The sequence below is a fragment of the Podarcis gaigeae genome (genome assembly GCF_964106915.1).
Source record: "Podarcis gaigeae genome assembly, chromosome: 8".
Taxonomy (NCBI): domain Eukaryota; kingdom Metazoa; phylum Chordata; class Lepidosauria; order Squamata; family Lacertidae; genus Podarcis; species Podarcis gaigeae.
In genome coordinates this window covers 2795588-2809850 of record NC_139684.1, presented here as the reverse complement: position 1 = coordinate 2809850, position 14263 = coordinate 2795588, and the positions used below count along the sequence as shown (strand labels likewise).

At 47.9% G+C, this 14263-nt stretch overlaps 1 long non-coding RNA gene across 1 annotated transcript; it reads right to left on the bottom strand.

Annotated features, from left to right (window-relative positions):
- Nucleotides 1–6333: 6333 nt before the first annotated feature.
- LOC310851238 lies at nt 6334–13344 on the bottom strand. Its single transcript, XR_014567629.1, has 5 exons — nt 13207–13344; nt 12831–12996; nt 11482–11575; nt 8991–9120; nt 6334–7523 (listed from the first exon to the last, which is right to left on the bottom strand). It is a non-coding gene; the product is annotated as an uncharacterized lncRNA (long non-coding RNA).
- Nucleotides 13345–14263: the final 919 nt, after the last annotated feature.

Sequence of the window (14263 nt, the reverse complement as noted above, 5' to 3'; positions counted from 1 at the left end):
ACAAAAAATTTTCTCCTTGAGTCTGTATTTCAATAGCCCAAATTTCTTCCTTGCTCATCTTTAAATAAAAATTTTGGTGACAGGCTCTCCTTTGCATAGATCACCACTCCTCTTTTCTTAACTTTGTCCGATGAAATAAATTCTTGGCCTAATCTTTTATTAATCAAAACTTTTCTATGGAGCCTGGTCACGTGTGTTTCCTGCAAGCAAATAATATCCAATTGTTCTTTTTTCAATATATGAAAAATTCTTCTTCTTTTCTCTGGGGAATTTCCGCCATTTATGTTCCAACTAAGCAACTGCAGAGACATCCTGGATCAAACTATTTGTCCTGTGGTGGCGTCCCTTTCTTTTGGTCCTCTGGTCCCGAGGGTATAGGTGCTGGTACAGGTGTAGGTAGTGGTGGTGGCCAGGCTCCTGTTGTCCCTTTCTGAAGGTCCTCTTCGTAATCGTTCAGAAACTTTTGTTGGTCTTCTGCTGATCTGATTTTAACTTTCTTTCCTTTAAAATTAAAAGATAGTCCTTGAGGGAACTCCCACCTGTAAGGAATTGAGTTGCCTCTCAGTAATTTTACAAGTTCCGTATAAGTCCCTCTAAGATCCAAAAGCTGTTTAGGTATGTCTCTATAAATTTCAGCTCTGTTGCCCTGAATGACAAACGATTTTCCAAAGTGGAGGCCTAATATTTTATCTCTCTCTTGCTTAGATCTTAAAACAATCAAACAGTCTCTAGGTTTATCCTTCCTCGTCACTCTTCCCAATCTGAAAGCAGTCACAATTTTAAAATCTTTATCCTCTTCAATACCCCAGAACTTTGAAATTTCTGATGTCAAGTAGCCGATCAAGTCCTCCTGTTCTAGTTCTGGAATAGCTCTAAGTCTCAGATTGCTTTCCCTATTTCTCAGTTCAGTCATCGACCAGTAGGCCTGCTGGTCATTTATCTGTTTGTGTAACGGCTTCACCTCCACCTTTAATGCCTCAACTTTCAAGTTGGCTTCCTCTGCTTTTTGTTTGGCTTCCTCAGCCAGTTTGTGGTTCTCTACTGTTGCTTCTTGAAGGTTCCCAATTGCTTGTGTATGTTGTGCCACCTGGTCAGACAATTTATTTATTGAGGATGTGGCTTGATCAATTTTAGTCGAATGTTCATCCGCCTTTTTATTTAGAATTGCCAGTTGTTCTAGAATCTGATTCAAAACTTTTTCAGACCCTCCTGAAGCCATATCCCCTGTAGGTGTCAGCTCATCCACCTCTTTTGGTGTTTCTAGAACAGTTGGGACCGATGATCTGCGTGGTTGGGAAGTCAAAGTTGTTTGTACCAATTGTTTTGCCTTTGTTTTAGCCAACCTTGTTTTCGCTGCCTCGCTCATTCCAATCCCTTCTGTATATCAAGGTCAAACTGTAAGTGTTCCCATGAGAGAGACAGTTCCAAAATGTAAACAACCAGGCAACAGAGAGTCAAAACAAAATGTAGTTCCCAAGGAATTATAAATCCGAAATCCTCTAGGGGGAGTAATAAAGTTCAACCAAAGGAAAGAATTTTTCCTTCTTTGCAGACCCAACAATCCACAAAGGAACAACAATCCAAAATGAAACAACTGAGGTTCCAAGCAGACTTTTAGTTTCTTTTTAGCATTGAGCTTTTCCCAACTTAAAACAATGTCTCAGAAGTGGTGCAAGAAACAGTTTCTCTATATCTTCAATATTGTAGCCTTAATATGAAACACTTTCAACATTAAGAATAGTATCCACAATTTAGCAGTTTGACAGTTCTTCTTTACACTGGCAGACCTCAGATTGGCTTCTTCTATTACTTATAAATCCCAAAGGAAGAAGCAAAGTCCAGTCAGAAAATCAGCATAAAAACTCCACAATTGACTCCTTTAGTCCCAACCGATAGTTCTAACATCTGCACGAAATCCAAACTTTACAGTTCTTTCACAGCGCTTCCCGCTTTTTGAAACTTTACTTTGATCTCTTAAGCACGGTGGGGAGACGGACTTCCTGGTTACATCTTCCGTTTTCAGCCAAATTAAAGTATTTTAGTCCCGCTAATTTTAGGTCCCCTTACTCACGGGTTGTAGTTGCAGATCTAATGTTCCAAGAAGAAAGGTCGGCGCTCATCAGCAGCAGCCGCGCGGCTTTGCTTCCCGCAGAAAGAGCGATGAACTCACAGCGCCGCTCCCCCTTTCACGTTCCAGAGCCCCTTACGAGGTCCCTTCTTCATTTCTGGGGGGGCTTCTGGCGCCCGCCGAGTCCCACGGCCACGAGCTCGCTCTGCTCGTGGTTTTTCTGGATGGGTCGCCGCTATGCCGCAGCGAACGACCCTTTCCTGTGGAGCCCCTCTTCAGAGCGTGAAGAGGACCGCCATTGCTGTTTCGCGCCGCCTCCGGAAGTCTCCGAATCGCCCGGTTGGCTTGACTCCCTTTCTGGGGGTTGCCGAACGCGGCCTCCAAGAGATTGCAAAACCCCGTATAGTCTGCCAGCAAGGGGGAGTCTTGCCTGAGTAGCGGCAACGCCCACTTGGCCGCCTGGTCCTTTAACAAACTAATCAAAAAGTGCACCTTGGTGCGGTCATCACGAAAGTTCCAGGCTCGCCCCTGAATATACAGCTTGGCCTGGGCAAGGAACATGGGAAAGCTGGCCGGGGCCCCATCAAATTTCTCAGGCAAAGCCACTGGGTACTTGCCAGGAGCCGGGGCGTCGGCCCCAGGAGCCGGTAGGGCTTCCAAGCGCTGCTGAAGTGCCGTAACCGCGTCGCTGAGCTGCTGCACGGTGTGAGTCAAGGCCTGGTTCTCCTGGGCCAAAGCCACCAGCGCAGCAGCCTGGTCAGCCATGGCCTCTGGCTCTTCCCGAACGCACCCCAACGAAGGGGGAGTGCGGGTGTGGCGGGAGCAAACTGTGCTGGTCCCGGGGGTAAGGTACCGTGGGCGTAAGCAGAGTCCACACAAAGAGGGGCGAGGTCCGAGGCGGAGAGCCGGGCGGGGAACAGGAACGCTGGAACAGGAGACCGAGCAGGGAACAGGAACACCGGATGATCAGGAACAGGAGGCCGGGCAGGGAACAGGAGTACCGGATGGTCAGGAACAGGAGGCCGAGCAGGGGTCAGGAACACAGGAAGGTCCGAAGCCAACAACGACGTTGATCCCGCAACCTGGGGCCGGGCTGACTGGGCTTTTATCCTCTTCTAAGGCCGGGGGCGGTCCCGGCCCCCAGGAGCCCCGCCTCCTCTGGCCTTAAGGCGAGCACTCCTCCTGGGAGCAACCAGTTCCCTTCGCCTCTCTGCCCTAAGCCTCTGCAGATCAGGAGAGGCCGAAGGGTTACTGGGCCCTGGAGGAGGCTCACCTGACGCCACTGAGTCCTCAAGCCCCTCTGGGGCCAGAAGGGCTTCACCTGGGGCCAGCTCCTGGTGCTCTGCCACAGGTGCAGGCTCTTCAGCATCTAGGCCTTGCCCCAGTTCAGCCGGCCCTGGAGGCGGGGACTCCTGTGCAGGCTGGGATTCCTCTGGTTCATCCTCTGAATCGGAATCCCAGGCCATCACATGTTCGCTGCCATGGCGCCCGCCATTTTGCCTTGCTGGAAGTCCCCATATGATGTGTCTTGTGCCGTTGAATTAATCACACAACATTCATTCCCTACTAATAAATCTACAACACTTAAAATATAAATCCAGGGAGATTAAATGAAATCCGGGGACATTCCGGGGACAGATTTGTATATTGGGGACTGTCCCCGGGAAATGGGGATGTCTGGTAACCATAGCACAGAGCCTTGTGGGCATAATAGAGGACTGTCCTCAGTAAGCTGACCAGCCTACCTAGGCCATTAAATAACCAGCAATCTCCCTAACATGTGGAAGACGAAATTGAGGCTTAGGAAAATGAGAACCTGAGGGGAAATGAAATGGACAGATGTGCCCTCTGGTGCTGAGCTGCAGCCCTTCCCCCCAAAGGAGGTGCTCTATCAGTGAGTGATGGACCCCATCAGGACCCCATCCATGTGCCTGCATGGCATGCATGAGCAACCTCAGACAGTGTGTGTCTTGTACATGTCATTGCACCGTATCTTCAGTTATTTCTGAAACTTCTGCTTTTCTGAGAGGATGAGAAATCATCTGTTATGATCTTGCAAATTCTTATTACAGTCATACCTTGGGTAGTTTCGGGTTGAGCATTTTCGGGTCGCGCTCCGCGGCGACCTGGAAGTAACGGAATGGGTTACTTCTGGGTTTTGCCACTTGTGCATGCACAGATGCTCAAAATGATGTCATGCACATGCGCGGAAGCGGCGAATCGCGACCCGCGCATGCACAGACGCGGGTTGCATTCTGCTCTGGATGCGAACGGGATCTGTTCCAGAGCCCCGTTCGCATCCAGAGGTACCACTGGATTTGAAGCCTTCAGAAGCTTAAGTGACAATGGTGAAGCCATAATAAGAAACTGATTTCCATTGTCAGGAAACTGGCCATCACCCCTGCTGAGACTATTCTATGCATGCAGGAATGGCCTCTCTCTCTCTCTCCCTCTCTCTCTCTCTCTCTCTCTCTCTCTCAGGTAAGTGAAGGGGTTGGGAGAAGGGCACCATCGGTTGGCAGCGGAGGCCTCTGTAGGCATCTTCTTTATTGGCCTCTGCATCCACTAATAAGAATGATATCGCAGGAATCTCAACTAAAGCACCCATGACAGATGGCCATCCAACCTCTGCTTAAAAAGGCATTTTCCTTCATTCGGCTTCTCCTCCTTTTATAAATGTAGATTCCTTGCTGCCATTACCATAGAACACTCCTTTTCTTTAGGAGCCATTTCTCACCATGAAGACTTTCCATCTGCACAGCAAAACTAGAAAGTCAACTAATGCTTTTGTGTTTCAGTAAGGCCAGATATCCAAATCTTTAATCTGTTCTCTATGGAAATGCTGTAAAGATTGTTGTGATGATGCAACTATATTTGGTCTTGCCAAAATGGGCTTCAGAAACATTCCCTGTCCTCTCTGACTCCCTGCCACCAACACCTCTCCTTGAAAAGCCAGATTTTAGAAAGGGGGTTGTGCAAATTCACTTTGTTTGGCAACACTTTCCTCAGGGTAGAATTCCAGTTGTCCCAGGGCAGTGTTTGGAAGGCTACCAAAAACAACACAGATTATCGTCTTTCATGATCCTAATCCCAGTTTTAAACACTGCCTCTCAGGTTTGTTCACTACAGCTCTACAACATCTGCAGATGCGTTTGCATTTACAATGCATTTCCTGTCTAACCAGGAAGGCAAGCAGTGGAGGATTCTCCACTACAGGGGTCAGCAACCTAAGGCCCATGGGCCAGAAGCGGCCCACAGAGGTCGTTTGACCAGCCCCCGAGGCGTCCCCGAACTGAGTCGCCTGCTTGCACGCTGCGCTAAACTGGCACAACGCGATGCAGGGACTCACCTCCGCAGTGCTGAAAATGGCAGGCACACGTGCTCACACACACACAGACACACACACAGACACACAATCCAGCCCATGGAGGGATCTCTGTGGGACCAATCCGGCCCAGGCAAGATAAACCTTGCTGCCCCCTGCTAAACTACATCTACAGCAGGAGAGAGGGAGAGAGAGAGAGAGAGAGAGAAAGAGAAAAAGAGAGAAGGAGGTGTATATATATTATTCCCTTTTCACTGCACCAGTTCCTTGGTTAATCCAGTCTGGATTGGGCTCCTGCCCAGGAAATGGACACAACTTGTATGCAGTTGATCCATCACCTGCCCTGCCCCATTTTGCAGCAGCTGTTGCCAGGGGTTGCATGCACTCTTCCACACTTTTGGCAGATTGGCACCTCTTTGAAGGTGCCCCCTCCCCTGCTGGCACAGCCCAGGGGAGGCCAGTGAAGGGGAGGAGCAGCTGCACTGAATCCTAACCCCTGAAAGCATTGGGTTGTGTATTAGGATGGGGAGGGGAGGATTGCTCTGCCCTTCATATGCCACTATTTCTAACTGCTTCTTCATCCTGAAGCATGCAATCTGGATATTTTGAAAGACAAGGATATGGATTAATAGATAAATGTAATGAATTAAAATCCACAAATTATTGTGTGCAACTAAAATATGTTTGGTGTGACTATTGATTACTCATGGAATAAACAGCATGGAAAATAGCTGCAGTGATGAAACTATCAAATGACAGTAACATTTTAAAGAAAAGATATCAATGGAGACCAGTGTGAAGATTAGCTTTTATTCGTTCACTATAGAAATGAGAAACATAACAGCATCCAGACAGTCCCTTTATTTTCTTTGCTTCTTTTCCAATGTCCTACTGCATAGCTCCGTGAGGGAGGAGACTACAGTTCCCAGGATTCTTGGGGGGGGGGGCAGCTGTGTGCATTGAATGTGCTTTAACTATAGGGTGGGGATTTGCTTTCATTCTCCTGCTACAGCTGAAACAACAGAGCAAGTTTGGCTTTTATCTGACTTCCCCTCCTCCATATTTATTGCTAACTACAACACAGATTGGAGGTTGCGAAGGCTGCCTTGAATTACAAATCAAGTTCTTTTATTCCGGTAGCAAAGAAACAGGAGGCCATCGGGCGTGAGGCTAGGCCACAGAGGAATGTGCTCTTCTGCACAGAGAGCTGTGAAACCAGGTCCAACTCTCTTCACTTCCACCACAAGGAACAGAGGGGACTTACTTCAAAGTAAACATGCAATGGAACTTGCTGTAGGTGTCCTAACATGTGCCTGCCAGTTTTTCCTAGTCAGACTACTGTAGTTGAAAATGTTTCCAAGATGTTCTTCTGTGATAAAGTCTTTTTATCTTTTATATCTGGTAACCAATGGTGTCAGTGTTCCTTAGGTGGTGGTGGTGGGTCTGCAGGCCTGGGGGATCCAGGCAACTCTGGAGGCCTCGCTATCCATCCCATGTCAGGATCTCCCCGAATCCTGTCTCCTTCTCAGGCCACACCCTCTCTGCCCCCTGCTCTGCCCCCTCCTCAAATGCTTTGATCTGCAAGAATATGATTCTGAACTGTATTGTTTGGATAGAGAAATATGTGGGGAAGATGGGGGAGACACCCTAGATTTGTGGGACTGGAATGTAGCCTGTGGTACAAAGGTCAGGTTCACATCTATTGCTGCACCAACTTTGTCCCTCTGCCCCCCCCCCCCACTGGCCCTGTGGGGAGGGGATGTGGCTCTTGGGTTGAAAGCCATCCCCACAACTGAAGATCACTTATGTTCTCTACTGGGAGTGAGAATCTGCTGCTGTTGTTTTAGCATTTAGCAAGCATTAAGTTAATATGAAATTCAAGCCGGTCCCTTGTTTCGCTGTTCGGCAGGTGAGACACATGGAAGGTGAGGCTTAAAACAGTCCCCAAAGTGGGTCTGTCCAGAGGCCACTTCAAAAGAGAGTAAACTCCCAGGGAGGACACTGCCAGGACCCTCTGGAAATTAATAGGCACACAGTGTTGTGGGGTCATCAAGCTTATATAACTTATACTGGCATGTTTCTGGATCAATCACTGCTTTGCATCCTACAACATCTAGAATGCCACCATATCTGAAAAGAAAAAGAAAAATTCTATTTTTAAATCATTTATGGACCACCTTTTCATAAAGATACTTAATAAGGATTTACAACAGGGTGAAGAATTCTTTTCAAGTTGAGGGCTGCATTCCCCAATGGGCAACTTGGGGAGGGGCACAAGCTAGTGCTGGCTAAAGTGCGCAGAGCAAAGGATGGGGCTCTTTCCTTTGTATCACAGGCTATCTTCCAGCCAGGCAGAAGCCAGAACCTTTCTCTTTCCAGACAACAAAGTCCCATTTCAGAGAGGCAACATCACTTGAAAGGAGTACAGGACATGACCAGGATGAGCCATGGCCTTGCCAAGGTCCTGAGGGCCAGAAAGAGAGAACTGCAGGGTCACATTTGACCTCCAATCTTAAAGTTCCCCATCCCTGTCTATCAAGAGAGTTTGGGGAATGCTCCTGGATTCGGCAGTGCTCCTGCATGCCTGGGTGGCTGGTGTGCCCAGGAGCATTTTGCCCACCTGCAGCTGATGTACCACCTGCATCCATTCCTGTATCACCTCATCATCTCCTGCCTCAATGACTACAACATGCTTTACCTGGAGCTGCCCTGGGAGAATGTTCAGAAACTGCAGCTTTGGACAAAAGGCAACAGTTGCTTTGCTTTCTGGTGTATGTTTTTAAGACCATGTTATACTGGTTTTATATCAGTTGCATTGGCTTCCAGTCTGTTTCTGGTTCCAATTCATAGTGTTGGTGGTCAACTACACAGTCCCAACTAGCTTAGGGCCAGGGACTATCCTGCAATGGTGAGGCAAAGTGACTCTGCACTGTGCTCAGACCCCTCTTTGTACTTCCTGGAGCAGAGCTGAGCACTAAAAGAGGTTATGGGGTTCTCCAGGGAGGGCCAGCCTACCTGCCCCCGCCTGAAACCCTGCAAAGCCAGTGCCAGTCACAGCAGACAGTGCTGAGCACTGTAAATGGACCAATGGTCTGATTCTGTATAAGGCTATGATGCTGAGGGTATCAGGGCTTGTTGTTTCTTTTTTGAGGAATACTAAGGAAGGAACTATTTGGATCCATATGCAGAATTATCATCAGAGCTGGGCATGTGCTACCCTCACAAATGATGGTAGAAATCTCCACCCGCCTACAGAGGCTACAAGCTCTCCTTCCAACTGCTCTTTGCCCCGCCTGGTGGAGGCTGGTTCATTAGGGCAAATGCCCTGACCCACCCACCTCAGTCTGACCAAACCTGCCTGCCTACTTGCCAATCAGTCCAGGGGTGGCACTCCTCCTTAGTCTCAGCAGAACTCAGCAGGAAGCAACATGGAGGCAAAGCTAAAATTAGCTGGTTCTGGAGCCACCTGCTGTTGATCTCCCACTTCTAAAGGCCCTGCCCTATGTGCAGTGGGAGAGAGGGGCTGCTGCTTCTACTCCTAATGCCCTACTTTCAAAAGGGTGAATAAATCCAATCCCACTCAGGGTTTTTGCCTACCTGGCACAGCATTCCATTCCTCCTTCCTTGCATTCACATCGCATGCACTCAGCTGTATTCCAGGCAGTTCCCAATGGATGCTGGCTCCCGTCATATATATCCGTACACTCACTTGGACGCAGGAGTTCACCTGGGGTGGGGGAGAAGAAATCCCACCAATCTCCTTGGCAATATCATCAACCTCCAAGTATCAATGAAACCCAGGAAATGTAATTACCCAGGAAATGTACGGTAATTGCACACTTTGCACAAGGTCAAACCTTTTCCCCCTTTCAGATGCATCCCACTAAACACCTGATAGGCAAAAGGGAATCAGGTTGTGGGGTTCTAAACACAGCGTATACACTTCCTTGCTATGTGATGCAATCATTTACTAGCTATTTTTTATATATAACATGCTCCCAGTGTTGGGTATCCCCTGGACACCAGGGAATTTTAAGACAAAGGAAATGGGTTTCATGAAAGAAGGCTTATGTCACCAGGAATCTACATAATAGCTCCCACATTCCCAGGCTTAACCTGTGAAACAGATACTGTCATGGAATGCATGAAGGACACTTGCTAGAGAAATAAGATGAGCTTCTTTGTTTGAAAAGGAAACAAGAAAGAAACTTTCCGCTGCTTCCTTTATGGAGCTGTTGTTGCTTTTTTATCATGTTAGCATCAAACAGGGAAACCAGACACAAGATAACTGTATTCAAAATGATGCCTGTTGCACAAATATCTCACATGCTCCTTTGTTTTCCCCATGTGAGGGAGCATGGAGCCTCATGAGGAGAATGCTCAGGCCTCCATGGGGCTGAGACATACAGGTGCATTCACAGAGCCATGTTTCCAAGATGATGTGAGCAGGGTGCAAATGGCAGTGGCCTCAGACTCAGGCAATCCTGCCAGGGCCACTGAGCATCTGAACCAGGCCATAGTCACAAAGAGACATGGGGATAATATCTGGCACCTTAAAGAATTGTGCAGGGGGGACCTCATCCATCTCCCACTCTTGCCTAACTGGTAAAGGTTCCACCAAGCCTCTCCACCTACCAGCAGGCAATGGAATGACCAAAATAAAGTGATCTATGGGGGGAAAGAGAGACTTGGAGATAGGAACTCCTACTGATGTCCATAGGATTTTTTTCAAGAGAGAGATGAGAGCAAAGCAAATACTCCAAATAAAATAAATAATTGAAAGGTAGGAATAGGTAAGCTTTTCACTTTTTAAAAAATGATGAGAATAGCACCCGCATATCATTTTATTTTATTCTTTATTTTGTTTATATCTCATCCTTTCTCCAAAAGGACCCCAGCAAGCAATAAAATGATTAATACATCTGCGAACATTTTGATCTCAGTTTCTACAAATGCTAAAAACCTGCACGCACTCTCTCTCTAAATAAATAAATAAAATGAACTCTGCAGATTGAAGAGCCAGAGGGGGGGCCATTGCCCTGGGCACAGGTTTCTGAAGGGGTGTGAAGCAGGTGCCCCACTGCAGGCCCCCCAGCATGCCATGGCTGTTGCGCCCTTCTTGTGCCGCCCTTCCTCGATCCGAGCTTTGCAAGGCTGCTCAGGGAGGGGGTGCAGGGACGTGGCAACCATGCGCTCTTCAATCCCAGCCTTGTGTGAGCCTCACAAGGTTCGGAGCTGGGGAGGGGGGGTGCAACAGCCATGCCACTTGGGGCTGGTGTCACTCTGGCGGGGGCTGGGTGGGCTTCATTTGTCCTTCACCCCTCGCTCCCCCCCCCATGCCTGCACTGGGTGGCGTGGAGTGCTGTTCAGAGGGACACTGCCTCTGACCTTGGCACATTCAAGGGCATCTCTTTATCAACAGGAAACCATCTAACACAGGGGTAGGCAACCTAAGGCCCGGGGGCTGGATGCGGCCCAATTGCCTTCTCACTCCGGCCCGTGGACGGTCCAGGAACCAGCGTCTTTTTACATGAGTAGAATGTGTCCTTTTATTTGAAATGAATCACTGGGTTATTTGTGGGGCATAGGAATTCGTTCATATATTTTTAAAAAATACAGTCCGGCCCACCACATGGTCTGAGGGATGGTGGACCAGCCCACGGCTGAAAAAGTTTGCTGACCCCTGATCTAACAGTTTTCTCCTCTAAAGAGATATCAATGAGTGGCCACTAATGGATCACAAAAAAGAGGAAAGAAATTACTAACAGGGGGCACAGATTTGCACAAACTTTGCACCTGCTATTGTATATGTATAGGTGCAATGTATATGTATGGCTAACCGGTTGGCTTCCTAGGTGCTCATTGTTGGTGAGCAACTTCAGGGCTCCTGCTCTAATTTTTCTTTGAACTGATCTTGGACCAGCCATTCCTTCCAAAAGAGGGCTTCTTCATCTAGAGAACTGCCCCTGACCCCCTCCAGATAGAGGACTGTCTTTCGTAAACTGACCACCCCACATGGGCCCTTAAGGACCACTGGCCAGCAATCTCCCTAACAAAAGGAACGGGTAGTCACCCACTGTAGCCTTACCATTTCTAACCCTTATTTTATGCACTTCTTGGAAGCAGAATCCACAGCAGGAAGCCAGGCTGAAACAGAGGACAGTCAGGCTGAGGAGATCTTTCTGAAAAACAAGCACAAGGAGGAGGAACTTCAGCTCCGTTGAGATGCACAAAAAGGCATCTCACTCAATGGCAGGGGCAGACTTTAGGAATATGGCGCCCAGAGCGAGGACAAAATTTGGCGCCGCAAAGATTCATTTGGCACCCTTCCTCCTCCCGCCTTCCATTCAGCGCATGCTCTCAAGTGCATTATCTCATAGTTGCGGCGACAAAATAACCCAGGGTTTAACTTTGAGTAGGTACCCGTAGAAATATAGGTTTTATTATTAATACCTGGATGGGGGAACTGCCTAGACCACCCTCATTCTGGCACTGTCAATGAGCTACCCAAGAAACAAGAGTTGAGCTATACTGTGGTTGTGTGTGTTTTTTCAGCGTCAAAGACAGTTTGGGATAATTGGCTAGAGCAGAGGTTTTCAGCCTTTTTGGGTCCAGGGCTCCCTTGACCAACTACAGTCTTTCTGTGGACTACTGTGGGGCTCAGGAGCCCAGTTATGTCACCTCTTTCCTGCAGAGCCGGCAGCCCCTCACCCCTCCCTTGTGGAGGGTTCCCTCAGCCGCCTCTTCTCCCCTCTCCTTGGGAGTCCTCTGGGCAGTCACTGCTGCCACTCCAGGTCTCTGAACTGCCCCTACTCCGGCCCCCAAACTGGGCCTCTGCAAACTTGTGTTGAGGCTAATCCTGAGAGACTGAGCATTTTTTAAAAAATGGCACATAATTACCACCCCAAAATACCCAGAATCTGTGTTGGGTGTGTTTGTGACTCCCCTCCCAAGAAAAAATGAATTCTGCACTCAGAAATGTTATGCTAGTTAACTTGATTTGTAAAGGTTTTCAGAAGCCTACTTCTAAAATCTAGTTTTTATTTAAAAAAACCCCAATCCAATCCTCTGCAAATTTCCAAAGAAACCATCAGGAAACCATGAAAGGTCTGCAGGCACACGATGAATGCAGGGCACAGTAGATGGTCCAAAGGTCAAAGAGGACAGAGAAACGTTCAAGCACCTTATCCTTTCGCTGCTGATCCGTGTAAATCTGCCTTTCCTCTGCAACTTTTCCAGCATTTTACAAGATCCAGTTGTAAGAAACTGTTGGATACACTAACACATAAACCATAATTTGTTATAAGGCACTCAGAGTGGCTGGGACAATCCAGATGGGTGGCATATTATTGTTGTTGTTATTGTTATTGTTATTGTTGTTGTTATTATTATTATTATTATTATTATTATTATTATTATTATTATTATTCTGCTTACCATCCTGGCTTTTCGATGCACAAATCCTTCCGGCTAAGACACAGCTGCTTCTCCAAGGGCTGTTCCTTTCAAGTGACTCCAGGGAATCTGCCTCCCAAATGTATGCAGATATGGGGCCAGAGATTAAGCTGAGGAGATGCCTCCTTCATGTTGCAGTTCTGGTGTACTAATGTGTCAAAAAAAAAAAAGTTAACGAGAAGAAAATATTTGCTTCAGACTTTAGTTTGTGTTCATTTTGAAGAATGGCAACAGAAGCCTCTTCAGGAATATTTGAAACAGAGCTTTGAGCAACAGTCTTTAAAACTCCTCCAGCTTATTTATGGGCAGAGAAAGTGGAATTTCATTGAATTTCTCCGGGGAGAGGAGCATGTCTTACCATTAGCAGAAGTAGGATCACAGCTTCTTTGTTTTTCCTTCCTAGGGTTTGCAGCAGTGGCAACTCTGTTGGAAGCCTGGGCATCCTTCTGCGTCATCCCAAAGGGTGGGAGAAGTGTTGAGGCCATTTCACTTCCCCTGCTTGGGCTGCCTTTTGAAAAAGTGGGAGACCTGAAAGGTATCATTCCCATTTTCCTTCTCTTTGCTTTGCTGCTTAACAAAAAGGGGCAGGAGACATTCTCTTGTAGGCAGGGGCTTTTGAAAAGCAGGGAGGGGTGCCAGGGCTGGTTTGCCACATCCTGGCCAGGCAGCTGCTCTAGCCATACAGGAGTTTTTGGAAAGGGGTGTATATGTCATGCTCGCTGCTCTAATTGTTCAGTTTTGCTGCCTGCCAGCCACATGCGGGAGTGACAGGCGGCTACTTTCCTTTTTTTTAAAAAAAGTGTTTGTTTGGATGGAGAAGAGTGCAGGAATTGCCTGTTGCTTGTGTTGCTGCCTGCCAGTCTTAAAGGGCTCAGGATCACGATACCAAGGATTGACTCTCTCCTACCGGTCAGGGGCTAGACTAAGGAGGAATGGTGGGGACCCCCCCTTCTCTTGAACCATCCTGAGAACAGGAGGGCAGTATAGATTTAGAACCGTGGTTTGCAGAAGGGCATAACCGAGAGGCTGCAGAGGGGAGAAGCTGGGAAATATTGGGAGAGGAAGAGCAGGAAGTAGCAGCAGCACCAGGGGAGAGACAGCTGACAGACTCTGTGTCCTTGGAAAGGATTCCTGGCCAGCCCCCCTTCCGGGGCCAGGTGGGCATCAAGGGTAGCAGAACAGAGAGCTCAGAGGCAGACAGCTCAAATCAGCCGATGCAGGAGTGATGTAGAATAGGGGAGACCTGGAGGGGAGGGGACTTTACTTGGAGCAATGCCTTTATTTAGGGAAGACTGCATTCCTTTGTCACGCTTTGTGAATTATTGAATAACTGGCTTGGTAAGAACTTTCATCCTTTCTCTGCCTCTTGGCTGCCACCGTGGGAGGGATCGGATCCCCCAAAGCCTGACACTACC